The 15889-nt window shown below is 32.4% G+C and overlaps 1 long non-coding RNA gene across 1 annotated transcript in view; it reads right to left on the reverse strand.

Annotated features, from left to right (window-relative positions):
* LOC307175939 overlaps nucleotides 1–15889 on the reverse strand; it is a 141136-nt gene that overhangs the window by 26010 nt on the left and 99237 nt on the right. The window contains exon 5 of the long non-coding RNA XR_013824558.1: nucleotides 5154–5249. This is a non-coding gene — a long non-coding RNA (uncharacterized lncRNA). The remainder of the gene's footprint in view (nucleotides 1–5153; nucleotides 5250–15889) is intronic.

Below are 15889 nucleotides of genomic sequence, written 5' to 3' on the forward strand. Positions count from 1 at the left end.
TGTATAATGACATGTATCCTCCATTATAGTATCATACAGACTAATTCTACTGCTCTAAAGATCCTCTGTGCTCTGGTAATCTATCCCTCACTCTTCACTAACCCCTAGTGACTACTGATCCTTTTACTGCCTCCACAGCTTTGCCTTTTCCAGCATGTCATGTAGTTGGAATCATTTGGTGTACAGGATTTCCAGATTGGCTTCTTTCACATAATAATATGCATTTAAGTTTATTCCTCATCTTTTCATGGCTTAATAGCTCATTTCTTTCCTTCTTTTTTTTAAATAAAACTTTTTTTTTTCTTTTTTAAGAGAAACTTTAGGTTCACAGTAACGTTGAGCAGAAGGTACAGGGATTTCCCATATATCCCCAGCACACATACACAGCTCCCCCCAACGCTGCAAGTGATATCCCCCACCAAAATGGTACATTTGTTATAACTGATGAAATCTACACTGACACATCATAATCACCCAATGTACATATCTCATGTTAGGGTTCAGCCTGTTGTTGTACATTTGATGGGTTTGGACATGATCCACCATTGTAGTATTATACAGAGTAGTCTCATTGCCTTAAAAATCCTCTGAACTCTACTTATTCATGTCTGCTTCCTCACTAATCCTGGCACCCTTATTACTCTCTCCATAGTTTTCCCTTTTCCACAGTGTCATATAGTTGGGAATCATACAGCAGATAGTCTTTTCATATTGGGGTCTTTCACTAGTAATATCCCTATATCTTTTCATTTCATTGATAGCTTATTTCCTTTTAGAGCTGAATAATATTCCATTTTCTGAATATACCACAGTTTATTATTCATCCATTAATACACTGAAGTGCATCTTAGTTGCTTCCAAGTTTTGGTATCAGTTTGTTTCTTTTTATTATTCATATTTAATAACTTGAAACTTATCCTTTAATATGGGTGGTTGCAAACTCTCTAGTTCCAGGCATGTTATTAAATGGTGAGTTGTAGGATGTTTTTCAAACCACTCATCCCTGCCACTCCCCATAAACATGATATTGATGTACTTCTTTATCCCCATCCAGGAACATATCTTCTTCTCTAACCTCTGAAAAAATATTGCCTTGAAATATCCCAAACTCAGTTATTTGGTAATGGGTTGTCATTTTTGGCAATTTCTTAGGTCATTAGTTGACTTTATTTCTTTTCCCTTTTTTTTTTTTAATTTATAGAAAATAACCAGATCATGGCAGAGTGACTTTCTTTTCCTACATTAAGTTCACAACTATTTTTGAAATAAAAGAGATCTTTTGAAATAAGAGGATTTAATTTGAAAACGAGTTTATTCTAACTTCTTTTCTCTAGTACCCTTAATAGGAAAGAATAAAAAGAAATGTACATATGATTTTTATTCATGGAAACTATATTCAAGCATTTTAAAAAATGAATCCTTGTCTACTGCTGGCTCAAATCATCCGTTAGCACCGAACTGTCAGATACTAGAAGGTCACATACTCCTTTCTAAAATATCTGCATCTTTTAAGATATCATGTGTTAATTACCCACTGGTCAATATGGCTAGAATATTCCCTGAGGCTTCATGCCTGAAGACTGGAACACCCATAGGAGAGTAACTTTGGGAGTCAATATTTTGATGAACAGCTCCATGAAAATGCTCACATAGAAAAGGGCATCTCCTTGCAGTGCAGCAGAAGAAGAATGTTCTTTCTTCTCCTGTACTGATATTTTAAATACAATGGATTTTTCTATCATTTTATCCCTTTCCTCAAACCATGGATGGGAGGTAGGAATCTTGCCTTGTAGGCCTTTCAGTGATGAGGGCTTGTTTCTTGCCTTATTCTGGTCAGTGAATTTTCTAGGTCCAATACCAGCAAATGTTCTTATACTTGGCTTCTTCCAAGATGGTTTCTTTGCTCTGTATCTCAGATACAGATACAGTCTGTTAGATTGAAGAATTCTTTGAATGTTTTTCTGTCCATGTAATTTAGTGAAATAACATGGACTAAAACAGATACCAATACAAAAACAAAGAATACCACATATAGTGCAGTATGCAATTAAAGAAAAGTTGACCTTATGAAGAAACTCAGAGGGAGTATGAATAATGAGTGAAATACAGGAATTTGAGTATTTCTGTTGGAAAAGTCAGTACATAATCATGGAATACTTCACAACTTGGCTTTTGACCTGTGCACATGAGCAATGCCACAATTAGACCTACTGTGTCCTGAATGATTATAGCAAACATCAGAATGCCAATAAGGTATTCCTATGAAGTTCCTAAATCACAATGAACAGTAGATTTTCTTTTACTACATATCTATCAATAATTTCCAAATGATTTATCTCATCTGCCTCTGAGGTAGTTGAGATTAAAGCAAATAATTCTGAGATCTTGCAAGGGATTATTGAAGCTGACAAATGCTGTATGGAATTTCACAAGCTGCTCATTCTAGCAGAGAAAGCTGAGTGTGCAGTACTTGAGGGATCAGGAAATAAAGACACCTGGTTACAATTTATCACCATTTTCTTTGGCTAGACTGACCTTCTTGTCTTGTGATCTTTTATTGCTCTTGACTTCCCTCACTAACTATTTCAAATACATTACTACATTATGTTTTCAAAGTTCACAAGTATTCAGTAGATATGTGATTTAAAAACACTGTGTAGAGTATATAGGTCAGAAGCTTTGTGTTGCCACAGACCCCTGCATTAAGCTTCAACAGTTATCCTGTGTGAGTTCAGATAGGTTTGCTCCCTTCCCTCTCCTATTTCCCATTGTTGCTTTGTAAGGTTTCAGGGGAGGGCATGTCAAGAATTGATTCTGTTTAGACCATGTGGTCTATTGGTCCAGCTTTTAAAACATCATCACTAAATGAGATCTTTGCATCTATAATTGTCCTAGTTGGTTGACCAGAAAATCTGGCCTCAAGCTAGACCTACCCACAAACTGTTTGAAGCTTTCTTTCCAAGCCCAACATCCCCAGAGTTTCTGTTGAAATGAATAGATTCATTGAAATGCATCTGTATATATAATATTATTAAGAAAGAAAATTTTCTTTTAGTATTTGTCCATTTTCCCTCCTACAATGTCACTTTTAGTAACTCTGATACAGCACTTCCACAATTTACTCAAGAAAACTTATCCTCTTCTGTGTTAAAGATGTTTAAAGCATTAACTTTAGCCAAGAAAAGTCTCTTGGGAATCAGATCCACTTCTCCAACTACTTATTGAACCTCCAATTTGGGGTCCCTTAGTCATCTAAAACTCAACATTTCAAAAATTCAACTTATCATCTCTTCCCACCTTTTGATACCTAAGTGATTACTATAACTCCATGAAGTTGAACTAAACAAAAACTTTGAGCTTTATCTTGGACTATTCCATGTCATTCACATCCAAATTCATCCATTTCTAAATCATGTTGCTTTGGCTTTCCAAATATGTCTTAATTCTATTCACTTCTCTCACAAATACCAGTTCCTTTGAAGAAACCACCATCATATTTCAGTATGTTAATTTGGTTCCTTTTTTCAAGCTTTATACATTCTCTACTCTGTTATTCACATTACAGCCATGGTATCTGACACTTCAGTAATTAAAAGCCTATAAACACTCATTTCTTCTCTTAGGAATAAGTCCAAATTAAGTAGAATATCTTACAAGGTCTTAAATAACTTAATGCCTGGTATTTCTCTGGTTTCATTTATTACCATTTTCAATTAAACAAGCTCACATCATTTAAGTCAGCATGAACTTATTAACTTAGTGCTATTTAGATCTATAAACTGCTCTTAAATTTTAAAAATTTTGATATTCTATAATGAGAAATTATTAATTTTAATAGTAGACACTTATCTCTCAAAAATGATCACAAAACTATTGTCAATGGCAAATCAACTAAAATTCAACTGTACTAAAAAAAGGTGAAAAACATTGATGATATACTTAAATATCAAACAGTTAATAGCTAAAATGAGAAAAAAAAACTTTAGCAAGAATAAGGTGGCACTGATTAATATAAAGTGAAGATTTAACTAGTGCAAAATAAAATATTGGTGGATCCTTCTTTATCTTGGGTGTAGGAAAAGGCTTTCTAGTTATGACTAAAAATCTGGGGCAATAAAAGAATGGTTAATTGGCTATACAATTTTTAATTGGCACAACAAAGTTACCATAAATGAAATAAAAATACAACTGACAAACTGAAAGATGATATTTGCAACATATCATAGAAACAGGGTTAAATCTTTCTAATATATAAAGAACTCTTAAAAATTGAGAGAAAAATTACAAAAGCCTAAAAGTATAATGGACAAAATATACAAACAGATACTTCTCAAACAAAAAATGAAAATGTTATCCTTAAACATACAAAAGTATGTTCAACATCATACATAATTAGAAGAAAGCAATTTAAAACATAACTGAGATAGTATTTTCACCTACCAAATTGGAAAATATTAAACTGTAAAACAGCACATCTATTGGTGGGACTGGAGAAACAGACTCTCATATATTGTTTATGGGAACACAAATTTATACAAACCTTGTGAAGGAGAATTTGGCAAAACTCACCAAAAAATACATAGATGTTGACTTATTAATTCAGTAATCCCAATTTTAAGAGTTTATCTAAAGATACATCTCCAGCAACACTAAAATACACAACATGCTCAAGGATAATCACTGCTACATAATTATCGCAAAATATTGGACACAATATAATGTCCATACACAGAGGAATAATTGAATAACCTCTGGTATCTCTATATCTACATAATATCAGCACATTTGATAGAATGCTGTAAAAGTATAAAAATGAATGAGGAAGAATTCGTATGGAGTAATTTTCAGAATATATATCGTTATGTGAAAAAGGATAAGTACAGAAGAGTATCTGGTGTAAAAAAACAGAAGAAAATAAATATATGTATGTAATTACTTGTTTAAGCACAAAGAAACAAGAAAGGATAAACTAGATACTAATGAGATTGGTTAGTTTCAAAGAGTGGGTAGAAATGTTCTATTGGTATATTCTCTGAATATATCTTTCTGTAAACATCTTTCATAGTCATGTTAAAGTTTCATATACTCAGAAAAAAATAAATAAAATCCACAAACCTCTAAAATAGAATACAAACAGAAACATATTAACTTACCTGTATTCAAATGAATAATGTTACAACTTGAAGGAGGATGGTTGAGATCAAAACTGAGTTCCTCTCAACACAGTTGTCAGACTACATGCCTTCAAGCTAAAGAGAAAAGGAAAAATATCTTCTAAAAGTACTCACAATAAATTTAAATCCAAGTTAAAGGCTTCTTTTATGATAAAAGCATGAATAAGCAGTTCTAAAATCATGCTCTATACTTTCTAGGATGGAACACATAAAAACTTTATGGAAATGGGGGATAGGTTTCTCACTCAGAGAAGGGAGTAACAAAGATGGAAATTAAGAAGACAGAATGAGGCCTGTAGATTTGGATTGGGCTTGGTCATATCAATGTGATAACTCTTTCTGTACTCTAAAAATGTATAGAAGCAATGGCTCCCCAATAGCAATAAGCACACTGAATACCTACCTTTTAGTTTCTAAATACCACTTTTCTCTCAAAGGAATCAGGAATACTTAGAAAAAAATGGCTGATTCCAGAACTGGGTGGGGAAACTACATAATAATCCTGGAATAATTCTGAGCCAAAATGTAAAGAAATGAATAAGGAATAATGGAGGAATTGTCAAAAGGGCCCAGACTCAACTTGAAGGAGGTCTTACTAGCATTACAACATGAATATCAAAATAAATAATTACAGTAAGAGATTATATTCAATAAAATAGGATTCTATAATTCATACTGATATAAATAAATGAATACATAACTAGGGAAAATTATTTCTTTTCAGTAACATGCTAACAAAACATATACAAGAATAATATTTGAAATCACCATTTGCAAACCACCATTACAATGATTTTGTCAGTCAACAATCATCAATGGATGCTGATAATTAGTCCATCAAGATAACAAAATATTTATAATATTTTGGCATATCTTCCCACAGAATACTTAATATCTCAAAATGTAAAACAGTAACTTTAAAGGGGCGAAATTTGACGGGAACCACCTTAACCAAATGATCAAATTAATATTGCCAGTAATGAAACAAACCAACAGCAAGTGCCCTCAGGTATAATATACTGAGAACTCAGCATCGCTTCTAGGGTATTTCTACTCAAAGTGCATATTCTCAATGTAATCATGAGAAAACACTAGACAAGCTAAAATTGAGGAATATTGTAAAAAAGTAACTATCTTCTATTCTTCAAAGCTGTCAATGCTGTAAAAAAATGCAAAAAAATTAATAAATTCTTCCAAATTAGAGGAAACTAAAGTTATGTGACAACTGAACATAACACATGATATTGGCTTTTCTTTTGCTCAGAGGTCATTAACAGAGACATTAGTGAAATCACAATACAGCCTTGTATCAATATTAATTTGCTTTTTTGAAAACTGCACCATGGTTACATTCTTGGGAAATAAATACTAAAGTGTTTATGGTAAAGGGACATCATGTCTGCAACTTACTTTTGAATGGTTCAGGGAAAAATTTCTACATTCTACCTAGAAAAAATGAAAAAGTAAATATCGTAACATGCTAACTTTGGGGGATTCTAGGTGAAAGGTGTCCAGGAATTCTAAGTACTATTCGTGCAACTTTTCTGTAAATAAAAATTTTGAAAAAAAATTAAGTAATGATGAGTTAAAGTAGCTCATAAATATTTATTTTCTCAGAACTGCACTAGTTCCTTTCCCACTAATAATTATCTACATTTCTTCAAAATTTATTTTTCTATTTTTTCTTTCATTCTTGATTTTGTTTAGTAGAAGATGCCAACTAATAATAGCTGGCTATAAAATGGCAAACACTATTTACAGTAAATAGAATGAGAAAATACTTAATTTCAACATTTAAAAAAGAAAGGGAGGCTACTCAAAATTACAAGGAATGATCAGTTATAAACAATTTAAATAAATTCACATCTAAGGTGGTATAATATTTTTATTCACATTTGCTATTATACAATGTTTGCACTATAAGGGACCCACTCCATTTTATACAAAAGAAATCTAAATTCTCAATAAGCTGAGTGTTGAAGTTCATACAATTGGGGAATGGCAGGGTGGGAAACAAAACCCATATTTCTTGACTACAGTGGTGTAGTAACTAGGACTTGGCACTTTCCCTGTTATTGGCTGGATATGAGTCTATGACAGGGAATTTCTTTTTTGAGGGAGTGTGGTTTAGAGAACACGACAGGGACTAAGGAGACTTGTGTTCCAGAACCAGTTCTGTTACTTACTATGTGACTTTGAGGGAATCTCTTCCAGCTTTAATACTGAGTGTGACAATATCTTCTCCAATTTTTATTAACACAAAAAATGATTAAAAATTAACATTAAAGCAAAACGTTTAAAATAAAAACATCAACAGCTATCCCATAAATACAGCTTAGACAAGTGCTCTATTTTTCAAAATCAGTTTATAATTGACAAATTTGCAGATATACAAACAATGCTAATGGGAAGGTAAATTAGTATATACTTTCTGAACGATGATATAAAACATACCTTTAAAGCCATATTTAGCTGTATACACTAACAAGGCCACCAAAAGAAAAGTGCCATAAGAATATAATCAAATAAACGCTAAAATTTATAAGGGTAACTCATCTTAACTCTATGTAAATAAAAAATGAAACAAAGTCTAATAATAGCAAAATGACTAAATATACTATATCTACAGATTATAATAAAATATAAACATTAAAATAAAATAATATTTCCCAAACTTGTATTAAGAAATACTAGTCCCTGGAATGAATTATATGAAAAAATACTTTGAATCTGTAAAATTATATAAATTTAGGTGTCACTAATTCTCAGCTATGTTAATACTCTAACAGCCACTATGTTTCACCATATAGACGAATGCAAGAGATACTGTATAGAATGTTTCTAAATTTAATTTAACCCTGGAACCTTATTTTTATAAATAATTTATTAGTATTTCTTGGGGCAAGGTTTAGCAGAACAATGTGTGATAAATATGTTGTAGGATATTTAGCACTGTGGCAAATATGCAAAATATATGGATAATTAAAACACATAACACAAAATGTTACAGATTATATATAAAATTATATGGATGGTGTGAAGTACACATGCCAAAAAATTAACAGTCTTGCCTAGAAAAATAAATAATATTTTTTCTCATTTTTAATTTTTAAATTTTCTACAACATAAATAAATTACCTACTGTACTCAAAATATTTCCGTTATGGTACCAAATGTTGGTATTTGTATCTTTCTGCGCTCTAGTGCTTTATTCTTCCATCCCTAAGATTTTTTTTAAGACTCCACATCCTAAAATCAACCACTTAGTATTATTTTTAAGACTCCACATCCTAAAATCAGCCATTTGGTATTATTATTTAGCCCCAAACTGAAAAAATTCTGTCAGTGTTTCTTCCTTCATAACATCCTTTTCTGTTTCTACAGTGGCATCGTACACATCTGGTTGATTTCATCTCACCTCCACAGCTTCCACATATGTAGTCTCAACTCTCCTCCACATTTTTGTGTTTCTGTAACATGTGGCCAGACATTGCTGCCAAAATCATCTCTCAAATGTATTGCTTTGCCCACATTACTTCCTTTTTCAAATCCTTCAAAGCCAGTATTTCTTTGCATATGAAATTCAAAGTATTCATATACATTTTCAAATAGCCTTTTCTGCACATAAATGTAATCCATGAAATCTCTCATCTACCCTTTTCTGCATATTGCTCTTTGTTGCTTAATATGTCCAAACACTTCAAATAACCATATTCATGATAATTTTACTTAAAGATAATTTTAAAAACCTTTTTCTTTTCTTTTTTACTAAAGGATTTGCATTTTATGTTTCCTGGATATTTACACAAAGGAAGGAGGAAATGACTCTAACATTTATTGAATGTCTGTTATATATGGGACACTGAACAAGTTGACTTAATACATACCATCTATCATAATTTAATTGAAAATTAAATAATTCTAAGTCAGAGTGCAAAAATTTAATGAGGTAGAAATTAAGAGTGGTCTGATAAATTCTACCTTACACCATTTTCTTCCTCCCTGAGAAGTATTTGACTATCATTTTACCTCCAATATATTTTTTCTCATTTTTGTTCCTGGTAAGTGGGCTAAGGAGTAGGGAACTATGTGTCTCTTTTTTATTCCCCTAATGAATCTACTAAGTTTTACTATTGTTTGTTTTCTTTACAGCCAACCTCTGTAGAGAATTAATTTAGTTCTCGTTTCCTAGGTGGTTAAATTTCTCTTACCGATCCTGACAGAGGGTTATAGACTTATTATTTTATTAAGTAAAGGAAATGAACACCAATGAAAGAAAAAAAAGGTATACAATCAAAACCAACATAATGTCACAAAATAACTGACATATTAATATTTAAAAGTAGAAAGGACTTCATTCCCTAAATAGAAGCCTGCCCTTTCCTCAAAAGGAGAATTGGCCACCATACACTGACATATCCAAGAATCAAAAACTAGAAAAAAATTGTGATAAACGTACATAAATGCAAAGACAATAAAACCATAACCTAACATTTTATCATATTACATTTATTTAATTGATTTCTTGATATATTTGCAAGTTTGGAATCTCTATTCTATAGCAGACATAAAGAGCAATCTGGATACTATTTATTCCAGCATTTTATTTATTAGTCACTGAAAATCTGATGTAATTGCTTGGGCTGCCATAACAAAATACTACAGACTGGGTGGTTTAAACAACAGAAATGTATTCTCTCACAATTCTGGAGGCTAGAAGTCCCAGATCAACTTATTGGCAGGATTGTCTCATCCTGAGGACTCTCTCTATGGCTTGCAGATAGCTGCTTTGTTGCTCTGTCCTCACATGGTCTTTCCTCTGTGTGAATTCATCCCTGGTGTATCTTTCGAGTGTCCAAATTTCTTCTTACACGGACACCAGTCAAACTGAATTGGCGTCTACACTAAGATCCTCATTTTAACTTGATCACCTCTTTAAAGGCCCTATCTCTAAATACAGTCACATTCTGAAGTACTGGGGGTTAGGGTTTCAACATAAGAATTTTAGGGAGATACAGTTCAATCCATAACAGCAACAACACCACAAAAATTGGAATATCAGCCTATGATTTGCCCTTTCTCTGAGATTAGAAATGATTTAGTCCAAATGAAATTAAGACTGAAAAATTTAGAGACTTATACATGTTAGCTATGAACTCTAAGGACAAGAATATGTTTAGTTCTTCCAGGAACTACTATATTTTTAGTTATCAAATAATAAATTACCAATTCCTCTGATATTGAGAAATGAATATGTATTTTTCTAATTTTTTATTTTTAAGGCACTTTGCTATTTATGGGTTTCCAATTCTAGCAATAACATCCAAGCGACACGGAGATCAGCTCAATGCTTTCCCCTTCACATCCCTCTCATATCATGGATCTAGCATGGAAAACGTGAAGGCTATTTAGCACAGAGGGATGGGAAAATTTTTTTTAAATGTAACTGCATTCTTGGTGATAAGTGAATTCATATTTGTGTGTTAAATTAAAAACATGTTGATACCAGTAATAATTCCTGTTTGTTTAAACAAAGATATACTATGTACCCAAGATTCTATTTCAAAGTGACCTTTTTACTTTTCTCTACATTTTTTTCCACAATGTATAGAAATAGCCATAATTTTAAAAACATCTATTTTCTACTGTTTTTGGGGTTTCATTCACCTTGAATATTTAATAGATCAGACTTTGTGGTTGCAAACAACAGATAGCAACTCTGGGTCATGTTAGCAGAAAAGTTATTCAGTTAGCTCACAGAATTGCAGCCAAAGTACTTGGTTCATAAACAGGATCATCCAAGGAGTTGCTGTTACTGGCATTATGCAGCCAATTTTTGCTGCAGCTGCAGGCTTTACTGAGAATTTTGCTGCTACCAAAAATGTCCTTGGTACCACCAAAACTTCTGCAATGACCTTACCCCTTCATTGACCCTGCTTGGAGTTACATATTCAATATTCAAAGTCCCTGGCAAAAATGTCTTACTGGTGGAGCTTTAGACATGTGCTATCATCCTCGCCAAAGGAGATAGCTCTTTATCTTCCATGATGGAGGTAGGTAGTGGAAATCACCTTTTAACACAAGGAATGTGCCCTAGGAGCTGGGGAATAGGGAAGCACTATATTTGTAACAATGCCTAAAAGCTCCATGTGGGCCTGGGAAACACAGAAAGGAAACACTTTATGTGTGTTAAATTTCAATCAATTTCAAACCAAAGTTTGGGGAAAACTCCAAATCTCAATTTACAGACTAAAAAAAAAAAAAAAAGGTTAAGTATTATAGGCATTTCAAAACAGTAATAGCTCTTTTTGGTGATTTCTGAAAAATAACACGAGTTTTCCTCAAGCAGTAAGTTGGATCTAGATATAGAATAGTGTATTTGTATAAAGTGAAGGCTGATAATATTGTCTTATTTCAGTCAACATTTCAGATAATCTTGGGATCTACCTCTGGCTTCACCACTAAACTCAGTACCCTCATAAATGAATTCATATCTAGACGTCTTGGATAAAGGCTTGAAACTCCTGTGATCCTGAATATATACAGGCTAGAAAAATAGTTTAAAATACCTCTTCAAATGTTGGTAAATAAAAGGCTGCTTAATATTATATACATCAAATAATCAACAAAAGGGATGATTGTCTTTACTTAAATAACTATCATTTTACTAAATGTATTCCCTGGGTTTCCTTGTGGTTATTGTTAAAAAATTCCAAAATGAAGAAATATTCACAGAAAGTAGAATGCATAACCATTTACCCACCAACCAGAATTTAGAACGGTTATAATTTGTTGATACTTGCTTTATCTGTTTTTATCTAATCATTTACATATTATATATTATAGACAAATTTGAAGTCTCTCCCTCCATATCTAGTCATTTATCTCTTAAGATAAATATTATCATAAACTTAGTATATATACTTTTAATATTTCTTAATACTTTACATATACATGTATATGTATTTTTGAAGAGCATGTAGTACTTTTGTGTTTTGTTGCAAATATATCAACACATAAACAGTACCATACATTTCTGCATCATCTTATCATTTTGTAATTCTTTTATCATTATACTTTGAGATTTATTTCTGGTAGATTAATTTTAGTTCATTCATTTTAACAGATATGCTATATCCCATCATATAACATATTTTATCTATCCCCTCTTGATGGACTTTTAAGTTTTAACTATTATTTTGTTTTTACCAGTCATGTTGCAAAAAAAATTTTTGTATATATATCTGAGAGTTTTTCTAGAGATATAAATTCTGCGATGCAAGGCATTAAATTTTTTTTATTGTGCTGGATGACTACAAATTGTTTTTCATCCTGTATTATTTTTTAAAAAATGAAAATCCTCAAAGATAAACTAGATTTTTACTGATCCCTACAATTTTTAGACATACCTTCCTATTTTTGTTTTTATATCACAGAGGCAAATCTTTCTAATGAGATAATGAGATAAGATGGGTAATAAAATACAACTGTTTTCTCAGCATTACAGGTTTGTGTAATAACTTAATCTGCCAATCTGTTCACTTTTCCTTGCAAAGTAATTTTGTTGTATGACCGGAGTCCTTTTTCAAATCCTGGGAAAATGCTTAGTCATAAAAATCAAAGACAGATTTTCTTCTGGAAAAAGTATCTCCAAATTTACCAGTACAAATTGGCAGAGCCAGGAACATTTCTATAAAGGTTTGGGAAAACAAAACCTAATTAACATTACTAATATTTGACAAACAAAAATTTCTCAGTCAAAATTTTAAAGTACATTTTGAGTTTTATTAGAACTGAGTATTTGATTATTCAAAAAAATCATTAGTTAGATTTGAAAGAGCATTTTTCACAATGGCACAATGGCTGTTACGAATATGGATATATATATATGTTTCTTTTCATCTATTCAAGTAAACAGTTTCTATTTTATGCCACTGTGTCCATCTGATCAAGAACTGGGAACAAGCAGCAATTTGGCTTTACCAATATTTCTGTTGGATTCTGAAAATAAAATGTAAGCTATTCTAAAACATGGGCGACTTGGTGAGCTTGATTTATCTAATAAAAGATGTTGGGGGCATTCCTTATCATTGGGAAGGTCTGTTATCAATTAGGATTTATTTTTCATCTTTTTATTATTTCTCAAGAAATGATTTTGTAAATATACATTTTATAAGAGTAGAGTGAATAAGTTAATTCCCACATCCTTCCTCACAACTTGGACTGGCTTTGCAAAGATAAAGGCAGGGAAGTATGTTTAAGGGCGTGTGTGTGTGTGTGTGTGTGCACACACACACACGCATAAGGTAATGCCCTCTTCCTTCACTGTTCCCATTATGAAGGAGAGGAAATGCCTCTTACAGTGCAAAGATACTATCTGGTTTCCAGCCAGATATATTCTGCATTTTCAGACAAAGGGTATATTTGAGGTCTAGAGGTAGACATTCTCTGGGGAAAATTAAGTGGTTTTGTTAAGGTAAAGAAAAATATATTTGGCTTGAATATTTGCATGTTTCCACTTATGCAGTGTACTGACTTTCTTTTTAGCTCTGCTACGGAATTTGGGCAACCTGAGTGTGAAGTTCTTAATAGTTGGGCTTTTGAGAGATTAAAATGGGATTTCTCCTAATTTTCTAAACTCCTCGTCAATGCCAGTATTAAAGCGGAATCTGATTTATCTGTTGTGGAAGTGGTTGGATGGATAACTGCTTTAACTGGGAAGTTGGCTTATGTTATTTTGTAAGACATTTCTAATATTAACATATTATGATTCTATCAATTTGTAAAAGAGAGAGATCAGTTTGTGCCAGTAGTTGGAAAAAGCATCAAAGGAGGAATAGGTTCTGAAAGACAAAAGATGGGTAGAATTTTCTTGTGTGATGTCAGATGTGAAAGGCAGTTCAGACAGAGAGTGAACCTGAACAAAGAGGGTCATGGTGATGGTTCTCCTGATGTATGAAATGCTCTAGGTCAACAACTGTTTTGAAGCAAAACTGAGATTAGGAACCAAATTTTCCCGCTCCTGAGTGTTCGTCCCACTTTGTCAGCAGAGTGACATTCACACAATTTTAGGCAAGTTACCTATATTTTTTAAAAAATATATAAATTTATATCTATAAAATATACTACATGTTGTATATGTATAGAATATGTAAACAATATAAAACGAGAGTGAGAGGGTTTTCTAAAGAATAGATAACAGCATGAGTAAAATATAATGGAAAACCTGATTTTTATGTTGGCATCTTAAAATTTAAGTAAATACCAGAAGATATAACACCAAACTTTGTTATCTATTCATCTGATAAGGACAAACTCATGTTTATTATTTCACTATAGGGATATAAATTCTTTATGAAACCATCACTATGCTCAAGATCCTCATTATCTCTACAAAAATATAAGGTACTTAAGATAATTTAAAGCACCAGTTTGCCTGAAGTTTAAATGTACATACCTTAACCAGATTATGATTTGAGTCAGTAGCAAATTAACAGTTACCTTTAATCTGGCAAAAAACAAAAACATGCAAACACACACACACACACACACACACACACACACACACTTGCTGAAAAGTTAAGGTTTCACTTCCCAGGCAAGTCTGCTGTTAATGTACTTTTAGATCCTCTAACCACGATCCAGTTGGGGCCCACTTCCCTAAAGTAAACCACCTCTTTTAACCAAAATTGAGCAACACATTCATTCAATTTCATGGTGTTTCAACATGTACCTTTTAGAAATGATGAAGTAAGGGAAACTAACCCCAAATCAACTACTGAAGCCCATTAAAATAGGCTCGTTTTCATACTTTGGCTTTATATGGATAACATTCTCCAGAGAGCTGCAGAACAAAAGCAACATGAACTTCTGGGCTGAATGAGATACAGGGTTGTGGCTGATGTCTTCTTGTATAGCCCATTCAGAACTCACATGGTAGCTAAAACTTTGCTGATGGGTCTGTCATAGATCAGTACTTCCTGGATATTTGAATAAACAAAGAGGTTCAGAAGTATTGCACCCGGAAACTTAAAGGAGTTCGAGGCCAACTGAAGTGTGCCATTTAGAAAAATGCATCTTACATAGGTTTGAGCTCTTAATATTTAATTAGCACTCTTGAGATTTCACTTCTCCACCACATGATCCACCATTCTGCTATAAAAGTAGGAGACTTATAAAACAAATATTGACAGTTTATTCAGTGTAGGATTTCAGCTTTTGAAGACTAACCAAGAGCCAAAAAACCTAGAAGTAGTGGATTTTGGCACAGAAGAACAGGAAAAAAAGGTCTGTTGAGTGATTGACAGGTCAGATTCTGAGGGAAAAAAGAAACCACTCCAACTTTTTTAAAGAAGCACAGATAATAATGTACCTCTGAATATTCAAACACATCCAGTTATTTTAAAGTTTAAGTATAAACTAAGTAAAAGAATCACAAAACTAAACTTAAAATTACAATTCATACCAAGATAATCAGATAGGATTTTGTAATACTAAGATTACAGCTCTACACTATCAAAAGTTGTATTTTATACTTGAAAATTTTCAAAGCTCCATGTTGTACAGTTCAAGGTCAAAAACGTTTGACAAAGCAAGTTTTGAATGCTAGGATTATGCACACTGTTTCTCAGTTTACATATGTTTCAGTACAGTACACTTAACGTTTGAGAATTTCTATAGCCTGATGAATGAAAAGTTAAAGAGAATGTGTTATT

Source organism: Stenella coeruleoalba, assembly GCF_951394435.1.
Source record: "Stenella coeruleoalba genome assembly, chromosome: 17".
Taxonomy (NCBI): domain Eukaryota; kingdom Metazoa; phylum Chordata; class Mammalia; order Artiodactyla; family Delphinidae; genus Stenella; species Stenella coeruleoalba.